The following is a 24,568-nucleotide window of genomic DNA, read 5'->3' as shown; positions in this document are numbered from 1 at the left end:
AGTGTAACATGTATCTCTGTATCATAATTGAAATGGAGAAATTACAAATAGTATGTGCCTATTGTACGTAAATAGTAAGTACAATAAATACAATATAATAGCGTAATTTGCTATAGATATAAGTACATAAATAACAATTTATTGCAGTAAAATAAAATCTGTCAATAATTGTTATGTGCAAGGAATGATATACTTTTTTAATTCAAAAATTTTTCTACTTTCTCGGAAACTACGCATGAGAATGGATCTATAAGTATGTTATTTTGCCCAGCTCGGTATAACATATCGATTGACAATATTTTAGCCAAACAGAAATTACAATGTAATAGTTAATTATGCTTTTAGGCTATACTTCATTCGCCGTACCATGTATTATCGTCGTGCTGGTGTCGTAATAAGGTGCTAAATGAGGGTAACTACATTTCAGTATTAGTTTTGCGTCAAAAGCATGGTGCTCGTACTGCATCAACTTTTAGGTTTACAAAAAAAAAAAAAAAGTTATTTTTCTTCCATTTTGTCGAGAACCAGGTAGGGAACTTTTACACCTACAGATATTATATAGTTCAGCTTAATAAGTTCCTAATGAAAAGAAATAAAATCTTTCAGTTTAACGTCCCACGAGTATTCCCTTTAGACTAAGGAAGATGATTAAAGCAAGTGAATGATAATGGAAGAATTGGTGGAATGAGAAACTGGGAGGAAACAGAAGTACCCCCGAGAAAACCCACGAGCACGATATTGTTCACCACAAACTTACTTGGCTGGGGATCGAATCAGAGACTCCACATACCAGAAGCAAGCGCTACTACTAAGCTATCATGCCCCACGTCATAGCAAAAGGATTATGTGCGGTATTCTCAAAAAACTTTTTGATCGTGAGTGTGTAATCGTGTTCAGAAAGAGAAACATCTCTGCCTTTTTTTTATTTCCTTACAAAAGCTCTGTTCCCTTATGCTTATTTCGTGATTCATTTATTTAAGAGTCCCTATCACTGCGAAATTAAAGTACCGCTAATTTTACAGTAATTATGTGATATCTTCAAATAGATAAAAGATAATCGAAAAGTGGAACAAGACCTCCCTAGAGAATATTATTCTGCGTGAGATACCGTTATCATGACTCATTTATCTGCTTTCGATTTCCAGACATTTAGAAAATCGGCATTTATTTTCGCGTTTCTAAATAACTGCAAAAACGGAAAGCTACTAGGTGATTCGTGATAACGGTATCTCATGCAAAATAACATCGTCTACGGAGGTCTTGATCCACTTTTCGATTATCTTTTATCTATTTGAAGATATCACATAATTACAGTAAAATTAGCGGTATTTTAATTTCGCAGTGATAACGTACCACGATTATGCCCTTTAGGCTAAGCGGGACGATGGTTAAAGCAAGTGAATGATGATGGAAGAATTGGTGGAATGAGAATGTGGGAAGAAATGGCAGTACCCGGAGAAAACCACGGGCAGGATGTTGTCCACCACAAAATTACTTGGTCGGGAATTGAACCAAGGATTACACGCACTAGAGGTAAACACTCTACCACTGAGTCACCATGCTCCCAATAAGTCCTAATGTTTAGTGCATGACTCATCTACATTTTTCGTCAAATGCTAATAACACTGAATAATAATAATAATTATTATTATTTGTATGCAATATAGTAGCAGTAGTAGCACTAGTAAATTCTGTAATGTATTAAAGAGAAAAGTATGTACAAAATGGGGAATACCGGAAGTCTCTATAATCACAAAGGAGAACCTGGACTTTGTTCGTACATTCTAACAGTAGTGAATTAGACATGATGCCACATGAAATAGGTTCTTGGATGTTCAGTGTTATCTTTAAATTCAATATATGCCAGTACCCTATGGGACCAAAATGTAAACCAGAGAGTTACGTGTTCAAATAATGCATACAATATGAAATAAAAATATATGTTATATCATATATATAATTTTAAATTATATATTTACTTTCTATTGTTTGTATATTTACGTTCTAGCCTCATTAAAACACGTCAAGTTTCTCCAAACTTGTAAACTATTTGTTCAATATACCGGTTTCCTTGAACTTCTGCTGAAAGCTAAGGTAACTTTTCCCTAAGCTAAGGTTGAGTTCATATCCGTAATTTTGAATGATTCTAACTTCATCAAATATTGATGATTCTAAAGCCTCAATATTGCATCTATCACAAAACTTTTACAAAAGTAATCTTGTAGCGGATAGACAGAAGAGATAAACAAGAAATATATAAATCGACTTTCTTATGCACAATCCCTCATTTGCTTTACGTAAGAAGTAAATCAATACTGACACCCCTCAGTTTTTCTGTTAAAATTGCTTATCTGTCCTAGTGATAAAACAAACGTTATTGGTGAAGAATCAATGAATGGTTAGATATTTGGTTATGCAGAGTTCGACCTTTAAGCACATGATGGCCTGCAGTTTAGCCATGAAATGTGGACAAACAAACGTATTACTTGCATTCAAAGATTTGCATCTCTCGCAACTAAAGGTTAAGTGCTAGCCATTTAGTCGTAGATGATCTAAGTAGGGATGCGCACGAGACGAGTCGAGACAGAACTTTCCTGACAAAATTCGAGTCGATACACAGCTCTTCCAATAGAGAAGAATACATTTTTCCAGTCGAGACATCACTTTTACAGCACATTTTTGAGACGAGATAGCCTTAAATTTTGTCTAAGTTATATAAACGTTCTAAATACATTATGTGCTTACAAGAGTACGTATTTATTCCTGTTAATTTACAATAATCATTGACATGTGACGCCCAAATTTCCCAGCATTAGTTTTCTATCTTGCTCGAAATTCTTTAAATATATTTAAACATTATTTAACTGCGTTTCAATTTCTTCAGCTACACATTAAGCGGCGTCTTTCATCAAGACAGTACTGAAGGTAGTTATTGGATATTTTAACCGGCTGGAAATGATTAAATTTACATTGGATAACATCACTACCGTCATTTCAAATATTGCTTGGTGGTGGTAGGTGGTAGAGGGTAACGTTCTCCATCCACATAAGAGTTTCGTGTTTTTAATTACTATACAATTGACCTATATTTCTGAAACTCAGGGTAGAATTGTTCCCTGTCCTTCCCAAATCACGCCTCTAGATAACATGGCGTTCCAGATATCTCTATTGAAGACTTTTTATTTAGACACACCCTTTCCCTCAAAATTACTTTTGGTAGGGGCCTTCACTTTTATTAGTTTTACAATTTCCTCTCTGAATTGTTGGAGAATGTACGATATTAAATGAATGACTCACGGATACATGCGGTGACACTCATGAGAAAGATCAACCCTGATAAATGTGGAGGAGGCCGTAACAAAAAATGTACTTTTACGGCATTTTTATTAAATTTTGTGATCTTTTCAAAATTGAAATTCCGGGGCTACCACAGAAAATTTGCCTGGAGGCTCATAAAAACTGCATGTAATGTAAAAGTAAGAGGTAAAAGTTATTACCCCATACAAAGCCTATTTCTTAGCTCCTATTAACCCCTACGTCTAAATGTGATAAAGTAACATTGGAATCAGGAATCTTACTCCACAGATGAGTGTTCGAAAATTAAATGATGGAATCTGTTGTAAAGTTATCAAAGAAAACAATTTTATGTCTAATATTTGTTGATTTCCCTTGAAAGTAATAATGTATAACTTACCAATATAATTAGGACTGTAGCCTACAGTCTATCCAATGACGCCATTTTTTTCGCGTTCTCATTATCGGAATATTTTAGCATTAGATAAAATTTGCGTGTAGATCTAGTCATAACTCTCGTGTATGCCCATTAAATTATACAACTTGCATTACTCAAGGTTGTAACTTTCTAGAAATCATGAGTTCATTTCTTAACAAGATAACTGTAACGACGCCCTTTTGCGCTTAAAAAAAATAATAAATATGTATCATTTACAAGCCGCCGCCCGGAAGCTTCCTAATCTTGATGAAAGTAATAAAAAGGAAAGAAAGCTTGTAATGAAGTAGGTCATTAAGAAGAATGTAATAGGATTTTTTTATGTCCGTAGCTCAAGGTCTTTCTTAATTGCTAGTGGTGGGATATGCTGTTGAAAATATGATCTTATTACCTACGAGTCAGGATGAAAATACAGTTCCTGTACATTCATTTAAACTAGTGTGATAATTGAAATAACATTTAGAACGACGGGAGTAGATCCGTGTGATATAGATGTACTAAATACAGTAGCAGCGAAACTAGCTTTAGGGCCTTTGTTGCTTTTTCACTTGGAAGGCACTCTTTTAATTCTAATGTGAGACACGAATATGGCATATTGTAGATTTTCAAGATTCAAAATGTTTCCATGTTCATGTTTTCTTTTCTTTCCTTTCTTTAAATAACATACATAGCAATTTTTCACTTTTTAAAAAAAATTCCACATGTGAAATATTTTCTTTTCCCATAAAAAGATAATAATGGATTTCAAGTGATGATGTAGGCAATATATTCATGTGTAATGGGTTCAATTCATTCATTATTATTTCAAGTACTGTGAAAGTTGTGAATCATAAAATCAGAAAGCGAAGTACTGAAATAAAATGGCATAAAATCGTTTGACGCATTCAATGTGTATGTTTCGGAATGGGTATGCCTAAGTTTAAAACTAGTTGTAATGTCGGTTACATTTCTTTATTATTATTATTATTATTATTATTATTATTATTATTATTATTATTATTATTATTATTATTATTATTATTATTATTATTATTATTATTATTATTATATTTGCATTAGAAAAGGATTGTGTGCAGTGTTTTCTACATGAATTCGTCACATGTTAAACCTTCCGCATACATCATTTAAAACATTATTATCGTTAAAAAAAAGTTAAAAGTTAGTCCAAAGTTAACAACTATGGACAAACAAAGGTTCTCTAATAAGTGTAACACGAAATCAATCATTTGTGGGAAACCCTAAAATTCCTTCTCTGAGTTCCTACTGGACATTTGTGATATGTATTATTGATGCGTATTCACTACTGTACCTTTACAATTGTATGCATTGCAAAATTATCTTTGTTGAATCGAATTTCATTCTACAATAGTCAGATATTGATCAAGGCTCACGGAAGTAGAATACTCCAAGGCAACCAGAACAAAAAGAAAATATCCGGTTACTTAAAACCGGAGTAAAAATAATGTATGGGAAAGTAAAAGTAAAACTTTTGTCGAAGTAACTCAAAAAACTTAAATTTTTATTGCTATAGAAAAATTTCTACCATATAGCTAAGTATAATACCGTGACATTACGGCTGATTTGTTAGAAATCCTTTCGCTTACACTTAACCACTCAATATAAGATTGATTAAAATTTTAAGTTGAATTATGAAAACAATATATGAAAAGAAAACATATTGGAATAAATGAACGTCAAAAAATGAAACACAAGAGTAAATATACATAAAAACATATTTAAAGAATGTGACATAAATGCAACGCTTAGTTTCTACAACCATCGTATTCTTAAAAGATAAGCATTAGTGATCTTTCGCATATGTTTTCAACGTATTCCAATCTGTGGCTTTGTTTTCTTCATTCATTCAGTCATTCACCATGGTCTATTTTAGGTAAAGGCAGATATCACAGTCCTCACAGAGTATACTGAACTCCTTTTTGATCATATTTGTATAACATTTTGTGCTTGAAAATAGCATTTTCCTACTCAGGATCACGCATTTTGACTTGATGTTTTTCTGCTAGTATATATACTACTCCGTACAGTAACTCTTGGATAAAAACGAATTTCTGATTTCTGTCTCTTGCAATAGACATTTAGAGCAATTATAACGGTTGAGTTCGTTAAAAGAGACAATCCGTCAACGCCATCATGAGTAACAGTGACGTTAAAAGTGACTACCCACATCCGTTGTAAAATGTATATCACTCCCTAGCTTCTATGCAGCCTGCATGGCAATAAAGACATGTTGGTTGCCTATCCTATTTGTAATACAAAAACATATCAGTCTGCGAATAGCTCTAATATCCTGAAATGTTACACAATCGACTTAAGATAAGTATAATGTTGGTTGTTGAAAGCAAGAAGAGGAATGAGAACTCCTTTAATAAATAGCAAACATCTAAGTTCATCACGCTAATTCCTAGTAGTAAACAGTTGTGCTAATAGATGTCGCTATGTGCGTTATTACTTGCCTGCATCACGCTAATAGATGTAGCTACCTGCGGCATTGTTATACATAACGAAAACCCTCGAATAATTACTCAAATATATGGTATGAAGTTCGGGGTGATAGGAGCAAACTCAATAAATAAATAAATAAATAAATAAATAAATAAAGAGTTAATAAAACAAAACAAAAATTTGTTTAAAGCAAACAATTAAGAGCTTTCAATGAAACACCAGGCCCATATCCACGAGGGAGCTAGGGGGGCCCGAGCAACCTTTAAAATTTACTGGCCCCATAAAATTTTCATGGTAGGCTAGTAAATGAACTGTAATATTGTGATGAACTATAATATGATTGGCTCACCTCCCCCCTCGTTCATTTTTGAGCTGGCTACAGGGCTGCTAAACACAATTGTAACCTTTTAGTGTACAGTGGGCCAAAGGCTTGGGGCCAACAACTAATGACAAGAGGACATAGAAGAGGTAGTTTCTCTCTACTTTCTTTAGTAAAGTTGATTACTAATTGCCTTTATTCCAATGCTTCTAGATAACTTAGGATTTAAAAAGCATAGAATAAATTCCCTCACAACGTACACACTTCTAGATTGCATACCATATTCACTTATTTATTTTATTTTATTGCATTTTATTTTATTTTTATTTATTTTTTATTTACTTATTTATTTTATTTATTTTTGAGGAGAGAGGAGGATGAATATCCCGTCTAGAAAATATAGCACAGTGATGTATGTTATTGTCGTATTTAAAGGTCAAGGCAACAACACGGAAGGCCAATCGAATGGAAGCCTCATAAGACATAACTTCTGAGGCTTCCTTTGTCTATTACGAAGACACTGTCACGCGAATCTACTTAATAAATCTTTTCTTGACGTGATCCGAAATGCGAAGAATCCAATTATTTTAAATCATGTATAATCGCAAGTGCTGTACATAGTTTGTTGCTATAAAAAAAAAAAAAAAAAAAAAAAAAAAAACATTCCATGTGCAAAGTTATTAAATATTACAAATAGTATCATTGAACGATAGTTATTGGTATCAATCGATATCTGATTAATAATAACTAATATGAAAATGTATTCCTGAAAAGTTTGTGTTATTTATTTCTTTATATTTGAGCGCTTCGGGCGAACCAAGTGCTTAGCGCCAGTTCCGATGAAATTCACTTGTTAAGTGGAGCGAGCTATATCAAACCACAGAACACTATGTAATTAGCATAATTGCGGAAATGTACCTGCAGATAGCAGGAGAAGATTGTTCGGTGTGTGTCATAATGACACTAAGAAACTAGGACATCATCAAGTTATTAGGGTTCGCGTATACATTCTTAATAATTTGACACGCAAATCGTATTTCGTTTACAGATAGAATAGTTTGATTTACATTAACCTCTTCAGTTTATCATGACATGATGGCTCAGTGCTAGAACGTTCTTCTCCTGTGCGATGGATCCATGGTTCGATCCTCACACGATGGAGTTTGTAGTAGACAACCTCGCGCTGGCTTAATGTGAATGCCGAAAACCTCAGTCAGGATAATACTTTTTCGACCAAGTGTCCCCATTAGAAATCGTACTCGGGACTGCTCGCCCCAAAGACCAGAGCTTTAGAGACTACGCTACACGGGACCATAATGATAATTCTGAGTGAATTAGGTTGACACAGGACTGAATCCAATTAAATGTTTTGTCTCTGTGGTGATGAAACTCAGATTTCTTATATAATGGCAAGATTAGGCAAAATTGTGATGCGTAGTTTCCTAGAAATATTCGACAATAACGGACTTTTGTGATGTTAAATGATATGTCGTTCGTTACCAAATCATAGTTACTAATTCTGCTGGAACGGATTGTTTATAGCTACGATTGCATATTAAAAAGAAATTCGTTAAATATCTGATCTTGTCGTCTGCTAACAGTGATATAGACACTCCTATTAGTGACACACATGCAGACCCGGATCTAGGTTTAATGAAGCTCTAAACTATTTAAGGTAATGAAGATCCTTCATATGTCCAGCTGTTCTTTGTCTTTGGCAAATTGTCTTCACTGTAATGTTCAGTTTTATGCTACATGTTGCCATGTGTAAACATCCATTTACAACGTAGGCCCCTATATAGAGAAACTACAGTTAGAAAAAATCTTATGTGGCGTACGTAAAAACATAAGTTACACGTGTAAATCCTGTAGTTTTTGGACTTAACGTACAGTAAACGTATAACTGAAAACGTATATTTTATACATAGTGTATCTTACATAATATCAAACAAGTTTATTTGAGCCACGCCTTCAATACATAACTAGATATCTATCTGCTTTTTGATCAGTTGTTTTCTGGTTGAACACCCTGTACGTCGCAAAATGAGGACCTTTCTCTTCTCTCCTTTCCTCTAAAATCCTCTAAAAGAGACACTTTTTGACACATGCACGTCGTCGTTTACGATTCTTATCAGTTGTTAAGCATAAAGCGCTTCCGAGAGCGGTTGAAGAGGATTTTGAAGAGGTCTCGCTCGCCTTCATGAGAGGAGGCATGGCTTTTGTTCATAGCGGATAAACGTCATTGGATGCAACAACGAGAGAGAAATAGATGGAGTGTGTATAACAGCGGATTCCCTACAGAGAGACAGAGAGAAAGAGATAATTATCTCATGACAAAAAGTGAAAAATGTATTTTCTCCTTTCTCTGTAATCCTTTTTTTGTAATCAACTTCTCTACAGGTATCTTGTCTTAAAATCTAAACTGCAACGGAAGCCTATTACATCTTAATATCCTGCCTAAGAGCGGAAAAGCAAAGTCAAGGATAACAATCTCTGTCTCATAATGTAAAAGCTTAATTTAAATGCTGGCGACAATTTAAAGAGTCAAAAGTGTTCTGAAGACTCTTTCCTATTACTTAATGTTGATTAATTAAAGTAAACTGAGTTTGTAAATTAGAAATTCATAGTTTAGCTCTTTTTCTATCCATACTCAAGTACATATGAAAACTCTTTTCTTTTACATATAGTTAGTACAGAAGCAATTGAAGCCGTGACTTCCATAACCGCATAAGTCCAGCTGAAGAGATATTGAGAACTCAATAAAAACTGAACATTTGTTGGAAATGTGAACTTGGAAATCGATTTTTTTATGCTTACAATTTGCTGAATAACAAATCTCACTAACTATGAAAAAAATATTATTTCAGAGTTAGTCAGGAGTTTAATATTTATAATTTAACATAATTATTCTAAACTATTAACTTTCATAGAAGAAGATTTTTCACCTTCTACATTCGAAGGAAATGTGTTTTTTCCCTACCCGTTGATACGATATTTCTCATTTTTCATGTACACTTATAATATTTATCGCGACTCACACTCATAGATACATTTTTTTCACTAATCACATCTATGGTAGTTCTTATTACTTTTACCCGTTGTTAGAAAATTTTTTCGCTACTCACAACCGAAAGTAAGTTGTTTTTCACTACTCATGATGTCAGATAGATTTTCTTTTCTTGTCAAGAAGTGTTTGAGATAGTTGTTGATTAAATTCAAAACCGATGTATTCCTACAGTGTTCGAATTAAAACTTCTAGATAAAGAATAATGGCGAGTACTCAAGGACAAAGCAGACGCATGTTTTTAAACTCTTTCAGTTTCATGTGCAACGGCTATGCCAACTAGGCTAAAGGAAATGGTGATGATGAGAAATGAATGAAATGGTAAAATGAAGAAACTGGAAGAATCCCGAGAAAACCCACGCACACGATGTTTGTCCACCACAAAACTCACGTGGCGCGAGCTGGGTGGAACCAAGGGCCCCATACAGAAGAGGTGAACACTTTACCAGTGAGCCGTTGCGGCCGACGCATTTTTCTTTTTGAAAAAAAAAAATGGCTTATATGTATCATAGTTTATATTATGTTAAGTGATGTAAGCAAATTGCTGGGAAACCATTGATTAAATTGGCATGTTAATATGTGCTATTGAAGAAAAAAACAGCTTCCGAAATATTCGAAAAGGATTAATCTAAAAAAAAATCATAAATCTGTTTGAAGTCAAGTGTCAATTTGGGGATCCTATGGTACATTTTGTACCATACGCGTTTTTCATGGTACATTGCGTTATAACTCTCCTATTTGAGCCTTTTCGTCCGTTTTTTTCAAGTCCAGAGGCATTGTAGAAGACCTTACGTATGGTTTCACACCTTCCTGCGTCAAGACATAGGAGGTGATGACGTCATAATTCTAAAATATATTTTTTTCATTTATTAAGCCTCTGTTCAATATTTTTTGGCGCGCTTATTTTTGCACGTAGAAGATTGAAATTTTGCACAAACATTCAGTCCACCGAGTAGTACTTACCAGATTTTTTTTCAGATTTGTGAGTTAAAACAGGGGGGAAACCAGAGAGGCAAAGGGTTGAAAAAAGGGATATTTTTACCCCCGAAAATCCTTTCTTCGGGATTTTCCCGCCTTATATATATGATGGAGACACGTGAGTCATACCGTCTGAAAGGAAATTTTATTCTGAAGAGAATGATGGGCGAAACATGACCCTAGGGTAATTAGGGATGTCTCAGGGAATTTTTAAAAAAATCCCTCTGTATACGGGAATATGGTACATTGTCGGTATATATATTTTTTGGCGGGCTTACTTTTGTACCTAGAAGATTGAAATTGTGTATAAACATTCAGCCTACCTAATAGTATTTATCAGATTTTTTTCAGATCTCTGCGTTAAAATAGGGGGGTCCAGAGGGGCTGAAAGTTGAAAAACGGGATATTTAGACAAAAAATTCCTTTCTTCGGGATTTTCCCGCCTTATGTACATGATGGAGACACGTGAGTCATACTGTCTGAAAGCCAGTTTTATTCTGAAGATAATGATGTGCGAAACATGACCCTAGGGTAATTAGGGATGTGTCAGGGAATTTTTTTCAAAATATACTCTTGTATAGGGGAATATGGGGCGATGTCGGTATATATATTTTATGGCGGGCTTATTTTTGCACCTAGAAGATTGAAATTGTGCACACACATTCAATATACCAAGTACTATTTATCAGATTTTTTTAGATGTCTATGTTCACACAGGGCCGCTCCAGAGGCCCAAAGTGCGAGAAAAATTTCCCTCCAAAATTTTCCCTTTGACATAATTTTTCCCGCTCCTGGTATACGGTATGAGCATGCAAGTGGTACCATTTGAAAGCCAGCTCCATTCTGAAGAGAACGAGGTATGAACCATGATCCTAGGATAAATAGTGACGATGCAGTAGCTGCTTGACTGAAAGTCTAAAAAATAGCCCAAAAAGCCGGGATCCGGAAAGGGTATGTTAATATGTGCTATTGAAGAAAAAACAGCTTCCGAAATATTCGAAAAGGATTAGTCGAAAAGCAATTCATAAATCTGTTTGAAGTTAAGTGTCAATTTAATCATTGCTTTTGAACCAATACGTTATTTTTCGAGATCGGTGTTCTGTCAATAGTTATTATAGTATACTCGTGAATAACGTGTTAGTTAACACAATATTTGTACATTCGTTTTTTATTTTTCCAGGAGGAAAACATACAATTATGTGTTCATCTTAATATGTTACAATGATACCCAATGAAAGTGCCTAATTTCCTTCGGATTTATATCATAAACTAACCTGTATCGTGAGGTATTCTGACATTTTTGTCAAACTCATTAATACAATTCAAAGTTTATACAATTAAGCAACAAATTCTTTCTTATTGCTAATTCTGGAGAAATTAAACTTTTTAAAAATTTCTTGATTTATATGATCCGTATTATACATGTGGTGAAAAAACTATTTTTCTTTTTAAAAAAGTTTAAGTTTCATGGTTATGCATTGAGTCTAAGGAAAATGGTTATAATGAGATGCACAATAATGATGGAATAGGAAAGTTGAAGGAAGGGGGAAAACAGCTAGAAAGCTCACGTCCACCACAACATAAACTTAGTGTGAGTTTGGATCGAACCTAGGACCGCATGCAGCATAGTGGAACAACTATTCATAGCATGACATACGTAATTGACAACGGCGCCGACTTTCCAAAATTTATGTGGGTGCATATCAATGGTAGGACGTGTTGTATGTTTTTAGGGGAATCTCGATATTTTTTATTGATTTCCTTTGTCGGTAACCCGCTGACCTAAACTCAAAAGAAATGGGTTCAAATCCGGTTCAATCTAAAAATCTTGTGGGTGTGCCGCACCCATAAGATTATTTGTGTGGGTGCTAGAGGCCCGGAGCACCCACGTAGTCGGCGCACATGTTAATTGTATCATAGTTTTCTTCTTGCTGGAAATAGAGTTTTTATTAGTTGTAACTGTATTTCATACCCCCAACACTAATGAAGGTTTTTAAGGTTATGTGCCAAATATATTTTCTGATATATTGAAAAGGAAGTGATCTTCCCTCCTCCTCTCTTTCTGGAAGAAGTCGTTACAGCACAAGGACTGTGTGTGGTGGTAAAGATTAAACACTGTTTTTCATTCATGGCGGAATATAGTCCATGGTTCGGCTTTGGCAGTCAATACTTTACCAGATTACCACAGGTACTCATTTAAAGAGGCTTCGAACCACATTGGAATGAAGGTGAAATGTGAGGAATAAGTTATTGACCCAAATAAGGATCAAATCCTAGATACTCATTTGGCAGACTTATCAACTACATTACCGTAGCTAAAACATCGCAAATTAGTTACCGTAAATCTGATATTTTTATATATATTACAAATATTATTAGTAAATTTCATTTATTTATTTCGCAGTTCACAATGAATGTTTTGCAGTATTTATGGAGTTTTCCTATTTAATCAACACTAAACTTTAAAAATGTACAGTTTACATCAATCGTTGTTTCATTCGTAAATATGTACTAATCCATATTTTAACATTTTGACTCTAGACTTACATTTAAACGTATATTCTTAACACACACATACATGCATAATACCTATAAACGTATAGTAATTATTGACACATCTCCTTACTATGTGGATTAGAAATCCTACAAACATAGACTGTTGGTCTTGGCAACTAAAATCCTCTCGAAAGATGTCTTATTCCACTTGGAAGATGACATTTCTTTAATCTCCAGATAATCTTCCATTCATAGACCTGTCAATGAGGCGAATTCCCCTCTCCCCCCTTTCCTGGGTGTCGGAATGAACCCGTCCTGACGGTGTATCGATTGCGGGCGAAACTTCACGATGGTGCGGGGGCGGCACGACAGAAATGGCAACTTGCAAGTCGAGTTGCCAACTCCATGGGAATACCACCAGACGATTGAAATGGTGTGTTTACTACAAAAATTTAGGAGTAAAAGTACAGTGCATCCTTGATTTTGTTACTATTTTGCTGTTGTTAAATCATTTCCATGGTAAAATGGGGAAAATATTTTTGATATTAAAATAATATATATATTTAAGATTATATGTCATCATTATTTTAATACCTGTCATTAGTTTACTGAATTTCTTATACTACATTCGATTGTAAATTGACAACTGTATCACAACAGCCAATTTGTCAGTTCTTCCGTATAATTTAACCAAAAAAAAGTTGAGTATATTTAGAACATATTAAAGATATATTCATAAAATTAGTTAATGTAATAACGTCAAAATATCTGTTATTCGTACACTGTAAAGTATTTAATAAGTCATAGTAAGTTAAACTAGAAGTAAATGATAAATTACAAACCGAAACTTCGTATGATCATGAGTAGTATGAAATTTGCTTATCTTTTTGAGATACGATTGTATATACAGTATTTTCTTTTATTACACTATTAACCTAACTCCTAATTACATGTGCCAGCAGACCTCCTTTTCCTATGCAAAATTTTGTGATTACTTTGAAATTATCTTGCTTTTTATTGGACGGAGGTTCGTCCGCCATCTCTCATCATCAGCTCATCATTTTCGTCACTTTTTACATCAAAATTGCTATATTACAAAACAATTATACGTAACAAAATTCAGTGATATAAGTGATTGGAGTCTAGGTATGCACCTGAACATGTAGAACCTATATTGAGGTCAAGAAAGAAGTTATTGCTTGTTTATATTAATGAACAACATTGATTTTCTTCCGTGAACGTCCCATGGATATACCCTTTATTGTGAAGATGGCGAATAACATAAAACCACACAAACGATTACGGAAGAATTGTTGCAGAGAGAACATAGTACGAGGCAGAAGTGCCTCTAAAAAATCCACGGACACGATGAAACTTGTTTGCTGACCATAAAATTATTAGCGTTTCTGCTAATAATATCATGCAGTTTTACTATACGGATTCATGGTATAAGTAGTAGTAGTAGGAACAGCTTTTTACAATCTATGGATCCGTATAGTAAAACCGCACCAATAATATTTTTGTTAATACACCTGTAATAATATACTGTTTAAGTTTAAGAGATTGTTTAACTACAATCTATATCGTGTATGGGATTTATATGTTCACGTTGCAATCATAATTAAAGTAAATTGATGACGTATTAAGAAATGCCAGAGAAATTGTTCACAGATATATACCAGAAACAACAACAGAGGAGCTTATGGTAATATTTAATAGTAGACTTTAATTTTTAAGTAAAATTTGAACATTAAATATTTTAAACTTAATAAACTACCTAAATTAACGTTTAGTAATCAAGTTGAATAATTATAGCATATTAATAATAAGTTTTCAAGCCCTTCAATATTATTACTGTACTTATTTTCTTATTCACCTTTGCATAATTGATGTAGGACAATGAATAACTATCACACTTTTTTAAAAAAAAAATATTAACCTACTTTAACAAAAGTTATAAAAATAGGATATACATACTGAAAGGCAAAAAATGTAATAATGAATGCTTAAAAGTAGAAAATAAGTAATTCCTAGTATCTCATAAACAGTTTTTGAAGTACGTACCAAGCTAACAAATTAATGCCTCATAAAATTACTATTTAATCTAATCTCATATTGAGGTATTAATTTGCTTGGCTTAGCACAGTCTTCAAAACTTTTTAAGGATAATAGTAATGCTTTATTTTTTATTTTGAGCGCTTAATTATTATTGTTTTCTGCTCTTCTGATCAAAAGATCTAATATATTTCAATCAAAAATTTTCTTGCACGCCTTATATCTAGAGAAATACATATAGTGTAGTCAAACCCAAGCTATCATTTAACTCAGTATGATGTGCTTATTCCATAAACAAAAGTACAAGAACTCGATTTAGGGACCGCTCAAAAAAATTGTGACCTCTGATCTAAAAACTAATTATTGGCCAAGATCGCAATCTTTTGATGCAATGTTTTTGGATCATTCCTAAAATTCTTTCCTTGTTAGCTCTTTTGTTGAAGTTGGTTAATAATATTTCCTTAAAAAGTTCTAATTTTCTAGTTTTTACGAGTTTTTGAAGTCAGTTCTTTCTCTTTAAAATTTGTTAATTTTCTTCCTTTTTAGTTACTCTACTAGTTTAATTACTTACCTAATCTAAAGGTAGGATATTGACTGCGTATAAAATGAGTCAGCCTATGAAACATTTGTCAACAAATATACCTAAGTATATTTTTTTAAAAATCGATCTACGCGTTAAGAAATTATACGTGAAATTACCTATGGTGTTCATACTATCAGTTGCGAAGTTTCATGGTATAAATCCTAAATCTGTCATCAGATCCTGATAAAGTTTATATAGATCCTGCGAGAAAGTAAGTATATTATCTTAAAACTAAAGAAGGATATTCAAAATCGGTAGATCTATCTTGAAGTTACGTATCAACATGCACAGAACAAATTCAATCTACTACGATATTAACACTGTCAAGTGTCAGCCTTTGAGAAGTTTTATGGTTCAACTCCGAAGACTATCGGATCCTAATACAATTTAAATGAAATTTCCACAAACTCACACTCTTCCGAACAAATAGTCGATTAAAAACTGTGCAAGCAACCATGTAGAAGTTATACATAAACACTCAAAACATATTATATAGATAAACGGGTCTTTTCTTCGAAATCTTTTAACAAAACAGTATTTTGCCTCTGACGCATATTCGGCTCCTTTTACTGTACTATGTAGAAAACAATTTTATAACGTGAAATATTTATTGATATGGAAGTGAATATCTGTATGATGAAACTATTCTTATCAAATTCTTGTATAGGGTATATATAAATTTCCTAATCCAGATTTTTTTATTTTTCTTCCTCATACAATCTTCAACCGTAGGAGAAAACTGGTCGCTTTATTCCTTGTTTTATTAGCCTAAGGAACCCGCTTAGCTTTACTAGCCAATCGTCGGGTAGAACACACACATATAACACTCATACTTACATTTACATAGTGTAGAGGGTTGAACTAGAAAAACTAAGAATATTATAAGAATTATCAATTTTCTTGTTCAGGAGCACGTGCTGATCCTAAAGCAATCGAGCGAGGCCCATGCTCCCTCAGTGTAAGTTTGGGCCCCTTAGGTCCCTTGGGATATCTTTGGTCGGATCTTTGCTTGAATATCTGACAACAAAACATACGTACTTGAATGCCCACTTCCACTCACCTCTACCCACAAAGCTATTATACAGAAGTTGATACCGCTATCGTCAAAGTATGTTTCATCAGCTAACTCACGTTTTAAATAGCATATTATCATAAATATTTTTTCTCATGCAGTATTGAATTGAAAAAAAAAAAAAAAAAAGAAAATAGGGATAGATTAAAGTTAGAATATTCGGTTTGAATTTAAGGTGACAGACAAAATGTAGATATCAAATAGATCTGAGTTTAAACCTCTATCCATCAGATTTTGAAATTCTTCGTCTCATAATTTTCAAGTCAAGTACAATAATTCATTTTATACATTTTAGCGTCAACATTAGAACTTATTTTTCTCATATATTTTTTTTCACAAACATGAAAGATCACTTTGTTCGTTTCACCTTTTTGGCTTTTGTAAATGAGAATTTATTTTGAAGAGGGTACATAACATTTTCATTTTCGTAAAGGTTAAAAAAAAGCATTAAAATTAGAATTAAAACGCAGTGCTGAAAACCGTTAAAATCATCTTGCATTCTTCGTAATGTTTCACAAAGAAAAAAAATTTTTTTTGAGAGAGAGAGAGAGAGAGGTATTTATGTTTTGTTTCATTCTGAATTCGTAGGCTTCTATTTCCAAAAATAGAAATTTTCCGAATTAAAAAAATACATGGATGATTTACTAGAATTTAAAAAATACATGGATGCAACATCAAAAACAACATCAATTAGCATATATCTAGGTAGAGGTTTGCATTGTTTATGAGTAGTATATGGTGACACTAGAAGATAATTTCAATTTTTTTTTCTTTTTTGAACTATTAATTTTTACATGCTTCATTATGACAGTAGTTCCTCAAATAACGTCGGAACGAATAGGAGTGCACTTTACTATGACATGGAAATAACATAATCATCTTCCTTGAGTTATAGAAAATGTGCTAATATGCTAAGACTTGCTTGAAATCTCTAGTCACACTACATACATTTCCATTCATATTTTTTGCATTATATTTTAAGAAAATATGTAAACTGAAGATTTTTTGGCGCAGAGAAAATGTAAATATGTATAAATAATCGAAAATCGTACTCCAAGAGTTTCTTTCTTTTTTTATTATATTGACATGAAGAGATGTAGGGAATATTGTGTTGCTGATAACTGTACTAAAACAATACTTATTAATATGCTTTTTTCTTTGCTGTCTTTTTGTTCGTAGGTGTGTCCACTATCCAGAGTGTGCATCATGCTATAGCTTAGTCAGGCTATTGGAAAAATCTGGTCTGAGTAAACATCCTTATGTTTTAAAATTTCCTGCTTTAAAAAAACCAATTAGCACTCTTCCTATTAAAATACATATTTTGTTACGTTTGTAGGTACAATATTTTGACTCAAGCAGCATGGGTGAACGATTATCTTTTCAATTCGGAAAATCTCCTGGGTTTCTTGCAGGACTTTTCCTCATTCCAGCATGATGAAATTTGTGATCTTACCTTACAAAATTTCTTCCAGGGTTCTCTCGCCTAATTTTTATTGTTTCCTGGGTAAAGCTTTGGAACTACCTTAATAAATAAATAAATAAATAAATAAATCTATTTTTATTGAAGATATCAAAGACGCAAGCACTCAGTATTCCGCTTTATGTAATAACATTTTAGCAAACACTTCAAGGAAAGAAAAGATGAGTATGTTGACAACTTCCTACCCACTCGTGTATTCAAAACAGTTCGGAAAATCGTAATATATAATTTGCAAAATCATGTCTGTGTTCTGTGGCGGATATTTATGTATTTATACTGTAGCCCTCTCTCCTTTTAAAATCTCTCATTTACGTCACCGATGTTCTTACAGCAGCAAATGAACGATTTGTATTCTCTGAAGCAAAACACTTTCTTTCATCAAATTGCATATCCAATGGCTCGAAAGAAAGGTGCAAAAATTATGTATTTCACTGACTATTGGTGATATTTATGCAAGTGAATAAAACAAAGAAATATTTGTAGGTTATGAATCAAAATACCTCCATATACTAAATTTGGCACCTGTATGTACAGTGCTTCAAAACAAATACACAGTATTATTGGAGAGAAAAACAATGTACTTCCTTTCTCTCCTGAGGGATCGAATTTCGTAAATTCTGTATTATTTAAAGTTTAGAGTTAAGAAGAGGGAAAGTTCAAAAATTAAAAATATCTGTTAAAAGTTAGAAAGTTCAGTTTAAAGTTTCTTTGTTCAACATCTTCAGAAATCTGGTGATTAGGGTGTCAACTTTAAACTCGCTGTCTTCATCTTCGAGGACAAATTTTGTAAAACTAAGTCTTATCAATAGTCTAAGTTTAGAGGAAAAGTTTAACCCCCTTTCTTCCCTTTAGAGTTCAAATCTCGGACAAGATCATGTAGGGTTAAAGGAAAACATTCGTACGTAATGTCAAGTTCCTAGATTGAATAGTTTAGGAAATATGGTTTTGAGTTAATCTGTTGCTTTTAGTAAATTTGTGGGTTTACCATTCTCTAGATATAGAAATAGAATTCTTTTGAACAATAACGAAATTAAGGAATATCGTACAGAGCTGTAGCGACATAGTAAAACAACTATTTAAGAAATTATTACATTTGTGAGACTAGAATCAAAGAACTGGAAAAGAAAGTCAGAAAATCCAACAACTATTATTAATAAAGGTATACTGAGAATAATAGTTGCTCCCGTAGAATTATTGAAAATGATTCATAAATTTCAACCTACAGTATGTAAATGTTCAAATCTACACGTAACAAAATGAAAATAAAATAAATATTTAGTTTAACGGTCTATGACTATGCCCTTTGCACTAAAGGAGTTGGTTGACTGATGAAAGTGAATTATTATGGAAGAATTGGTAAAATGAAAATATCGGAAGAAACTGAAGAATCCTAAGAAAACACATTGACACGTAATATCTTTAATCATTACAGAATAATAATAATTAATAATTGTATAAATGTAGATACACGAAATTTTGTGATTAGGTACACCATTTTAGGGTCATTTTCCTTATAATAATAGTTTTACCATATAACTCTACCATATAATGGAAGAAATCTAATTTGTTGAATATCCTGTGTATAATTTATCATATACGATTTCGAAGCCGCATTTGTCACCAGGTTGATCATAAAAGCAGTCTTGGTTCTTACACTAACGTAACACAGAAGGATGCAGTGCCTGGAATATCATTATGCGCAGAATACATTACAGCATGTCATACAAACTTCATAAATTCTCCTTTATTTAAGAACGTGCCTCTCCTTGACTCAGAGGACACTTAATATTTTATATTCACGAATTTAAAGTATGCTTTAAAAATTGTAGTTTAAATATGTATTTAATAAAGTCTAGTAGCCTATATCAACTCAATATTTAAAGCTTTAATATGCATTACATGACGCATGGTTCTATGTAAAAGCAAACAGAAAGGTTTTTCTTTTACTACCGGTAATAAACTGAAGAAATGATCGCTGAAATAGCCTGAAAAACATATTAATGAATAGGATAAAATATTTTATCTGTGTAAATCATTATTAAACAGTAACATCATTTGAAACTCGTCAGTTGTGGTTTGTACGTTGCTGTAGTTTCATGTTTCGTAGGAAACGATTTTAGTGTAGTACATTATATTGATTTTTGTGTGGATTACTGTATTAACGAGCGAGAGATAGAGAAAGAGAGAGGGGAAACAGGAAGCTTTAACGTTTCAACACAGATGTTTCGTGTGTAGAAAAGCGAACCTGTAAAATAACATCTCTTGGTTTTCCTTTCTTCGGCGCGGGAGACCCAGGTCCGATTCCCGGCGGGAACACATGTGGTTAAAATTCCACCTTAAAATTTAGATCCATGTTTTATATAGCCTCGCTGTTGAAAGGAACGTTAAACTATAGTCCTAGTCTTGGCTTCTCTTAGTTAGAAACTTAATCATTGAATTGTTTTACCCACCTTTCTAATTGAGTAAAAGAGAAGTTTTCTGAACAAGTTTTCATAAAATTGAGATATGTGTCGTAGCAACATTGGTACTTCATAATGTGGGATAGTTTCACATTCACTTTACGCACTAGAAAAGCGAAAACTTAAAGTTGTATTGTCTGTAAATGCAAGCAAAACCTAGTTAAATAACGATGAAACAAGGACACATTGCTGGATTGATATGACAAACTTTTAAATACATTACACATAACGGTAATTCAAACAAGATACGTTTTTCTCGACCGCAATATTGGCAAATCGCTTCCTCTAATAGTCACTCTGGTGGAAAATATGTATTAGTAATAGCAGAGTGAATCATTATTACAGAGGGTAACATCAACATTATAACATGTCATCCTACAGTATAATGTTATTATTAACTAAAACGACAACAACATACGAAATGGTGCGACATTACTATCAATAAGATTGATTATGTGTAAGGTAATGCCATTAGTTATGATTATGCATGCCATGATTATGTATGTATTAAGAAGTATGCAGCGTACGTTCTATTACAACAAATGTTTTTTAATATTATTATCGCATTACAACAGGCCTTTTATATGACTGATTCAATAAATTTGCCGAGCCAATCAGTCATATAAAAGGCTCACTGCAAAATGTTGCATGATTCGTTCAGTGTATCTTTCCATAAGCAAACAATAGATGAACTCATTAACCTAAGATGTCAAAACACTTTTAAAACAAATGAATAAATAATAAGGAAGTAAAAATGTCTCGGATTCAATAAACTACATTTTCTTTTAAACAGAAAGTCTATTTTATCAAGTCTAGACTGTCAACTTAAATGTGTTGATAATGGTTTATATGAAATATTGATGAATTTCATAAGAAGTTTACTTTTTTCATAGACAATATCCAGACAAAGGAATGATGTATATCACTTTGATGAATGCGATTCCCTTTGCGATAGATTTGAGTATTGATTCAATTTGTCTAGAACAAAGGAATCACGTAGAGCAAAGCAGTGTGTCTAATTCAATTAGCGTTTCGTCATCATCAGCACAGTTCAAAGAGCATTAATTTGATAAAGGTTGTTCCTGCTTCTTTTACACAATAGGGATTCTCAACAAAACATTTCCAGTAGAAGTCTCATCTGTTAACTCCTCACTAAAAGGGGTGAAGCTAAACTACATGTAGACGTTAATCCAATGTACATTCTGTTAATTCTGTTACGAAAGCAATGCAGACAACGAATATCAAAAGCTTGTAAGCATGGGATAATCGTTTGGTTTAGAAAATATACGAATTGTCTACTAAAATCAACATTATCATCATCATATGTATTCTGTCATTATTGGCAGGTCACTTGCTGCAAAATGAGGAATTACCATGCCACGGTCTTCGTGTAGAAATTTTCTGTTTTAATATCGTTTATCAACTTACATGTTTCGTTCCCTCCCTCATTTTCCTGTCACCGTACCTTCTAGCACATCCCTTATGGTATGACGAATCTGGGTTAAACATTTTATTCGTACCAACCTAATATTATTTTGCAAAACAGACAATAAAAAATTCAACTCTCGAATATGATAGTGTTCCTCGCTCGTAACACCGTTCATATTTATGGAAAAAAACTTTTAATTTGCTGAAAAAGTGACCATAGGCATGCACAAACTACTTGTATTTATCAAAAGAATGCATTGAATCTTGTTTAAATTCTGGGTCGTTTAATGGGATTTTCAAAACTAGTTCCTATTTGTAGCCTCTGCATGTAACTGTCCAGAATAGTGCCGTGCTTTGGGGGGGAGCGAGCAGGGCAACGTCGCCGGGCACCGAAGTAAGTAAGGCGCAAAATTCGGGCGGAAAAAGAAAAAAGAAAGAAAAAAGAGAGAAGAAAAATTACTTGGAATATTTTAGATCAACAGCAGTATTTTTCTATCTAATATTTAATTTGCATGTGTACATGTATAAAATGGAAGGAAAAAAGTCATAAAAAATGCTCAAAATTAAGAAAAAGCAGCATTTATTTTTAAAAAATTTTCTTATGCTTCGCGGCAACCATGGTGGCGCTTCGCGGCTGGTCTGTCGACCTCACTCATATGTAGGGGGCCGCCGTCGTATACTCCGCCCCGAGCGCTGATTTTCCACGGCACGACACTGGTCCAGAAATACTTATTACAAAATTGATAGAGAAGACAGGACTGGATACAGCTTGTGTAAATTAAGAACTTCGATTTAACAATAGCCCTAAATACTTTTCATTTACATTGAACTATTGTTCTTTGTTTTTAAAGAAAGTACGATAAACTTGATATATACAAGGTGTTCCAAAATTAAACCGACAAGCTTCACATACGAGTTCAGTACTCCAGTACAAGAGAAACGTTTATCTGCAAGATTGGTCGAAAACACTTAATCAGATAGATGGGGCACGTGGTCAAATTTAAGATGATTAGTAGAACTGGTCACAGAGTACCTAGAGTCAATTAAGCAACTGACTAACTTCGCATATATGTTTAGGTTTTCAATACAAGAACAAAATAACTGCCACTTTGATCCAAAACAACCAATTACGAAAATGGGTTCAATTTAGGTAAGGCATATCCTATTAATTGGCCTCGTCTCCATAAATAGGCGTTTCCGACCAAAGTAGCAAGTACTTTTTTTTTTTTTTTTTTTTGTATTGAGCTTCTGAATACGTATGCGAAGTTTGTAGGTTTATTCCCGGAACATCCTATCTATTAAAACATGTTTATGACCCATGATAAAACGAAGCTTATAATCCATAGTAGCTGTATTCTCCATTGCTCCTTTTCAAGTAGTTTAAATACTGATAGAAACATATAATTGTTTCAGTATCCGGCTTTCTGTTCAACATTTTCAACATCATCATTATCATCATCCTCATAGATATTCTGCCATTATTCGCAGGTCACTTGCCATAGCTGAGAAGCTTCCACGCTCCACAGTCTTCCACTATCCTCTTTGTCTTCACGTATGATCTTTCTGTTTTTATATCGTCCATTAATTGTAGCCTTCTTCACCCTCTTCCTTTCTTTCCTGCCACCATATCGTCTAGCACGTGGCTCATGATATAATTTATTCTCAGCCAATGTCCCAACCAGTTTCTCCCCTCTTCTCAATAATATCTAAAAGTGTTCTTTTCCCCCTACCATTTCTAATACCCTGTCATTCGTTTTCCGCTCGACTTAACTAATTCTTTCGATTCTTCTCCACACCCACATTTCGAAGGCTTCCAGCCGTTTTTCATCACTTTTACTTAATGTCCATGTTTCCGTCCTATACAGTAAAACATTCCACACGAAGCACTTTATAAGTCTTTTTCTCAACTCTTTATTTAAGATACCACAAAACAGACTTTTCTTCCTCCTAAAGGCTTCTTTTGCTGTTCCTATTCTTGCTTTTATCATTTGTTGGTATTGACCTTCAAAACTCTCATTCGTGTTTGAAAGTAATAAGGTCACTTTAACATTGTATTACGTTGTAATCCCAATACACCCAGTAATAATAATATAGAATTGATTGTTTCATTGAATTAGCTCGTGTGTATGATTTGAAAGTGGCAATGAAGATGCGTTATTAATTAAATATCGGAGATAAAACGTAGGTCTAATGGGAACGTTGTAGGTGTTACGCGTGTGGGTTGTTGATAAACAAAATTCCCCGTATTGCATTTATCTAATCGCAAGTTTAATTTAATCTCAGAGAGAATGACGTTATGAAAATTGATGGGGAAGTACCTAAGTTAATTGAAGTGGTTTGAAGTGCGCGTGTAAGTGGATGATTTCTATAACAAGCAATAAGTTACAAGTGCTATGTGAGGTCACTGTCAGGGTAAATGTGTATTAGGAGTATGAGTGTCA

The 24,568-nt window shown here is 33.4% G+C and overlaps 1 protein-coding gene across 1 annotated transcript in view; it reads right to left on the bottom strand.

Moving 5' to 3' along the window:
- Cdk5alpha (Cdk5 activator-like protein) overlaps window positions 1-24,568 on the bottom strand; it is a 127,196-nt gene that overhangs the window by 7,644 nt on the left and 94,984 nt on the right. The window lies entirely within an intron of this gene.

The sequence above is a fragment of the Thermobia domestica genome, chromosome 13, assembly GCF_964235325.1.
Source record: "Thermobia domestica chromosome 13, izTheDome1.hap1.1, whole genome shotgun sequence".
NCBI lineage: Eukaryota > Metazoa > Arthropoda > Insecta > Zygentoma > Lepismatidae > Thermobia > Thermobia domestica.
The sequence above is the reverse complement of the archived record's forward strand: the minus strand, read 5'-3'. Positions and strand labels throughout refer to the sequence as shown.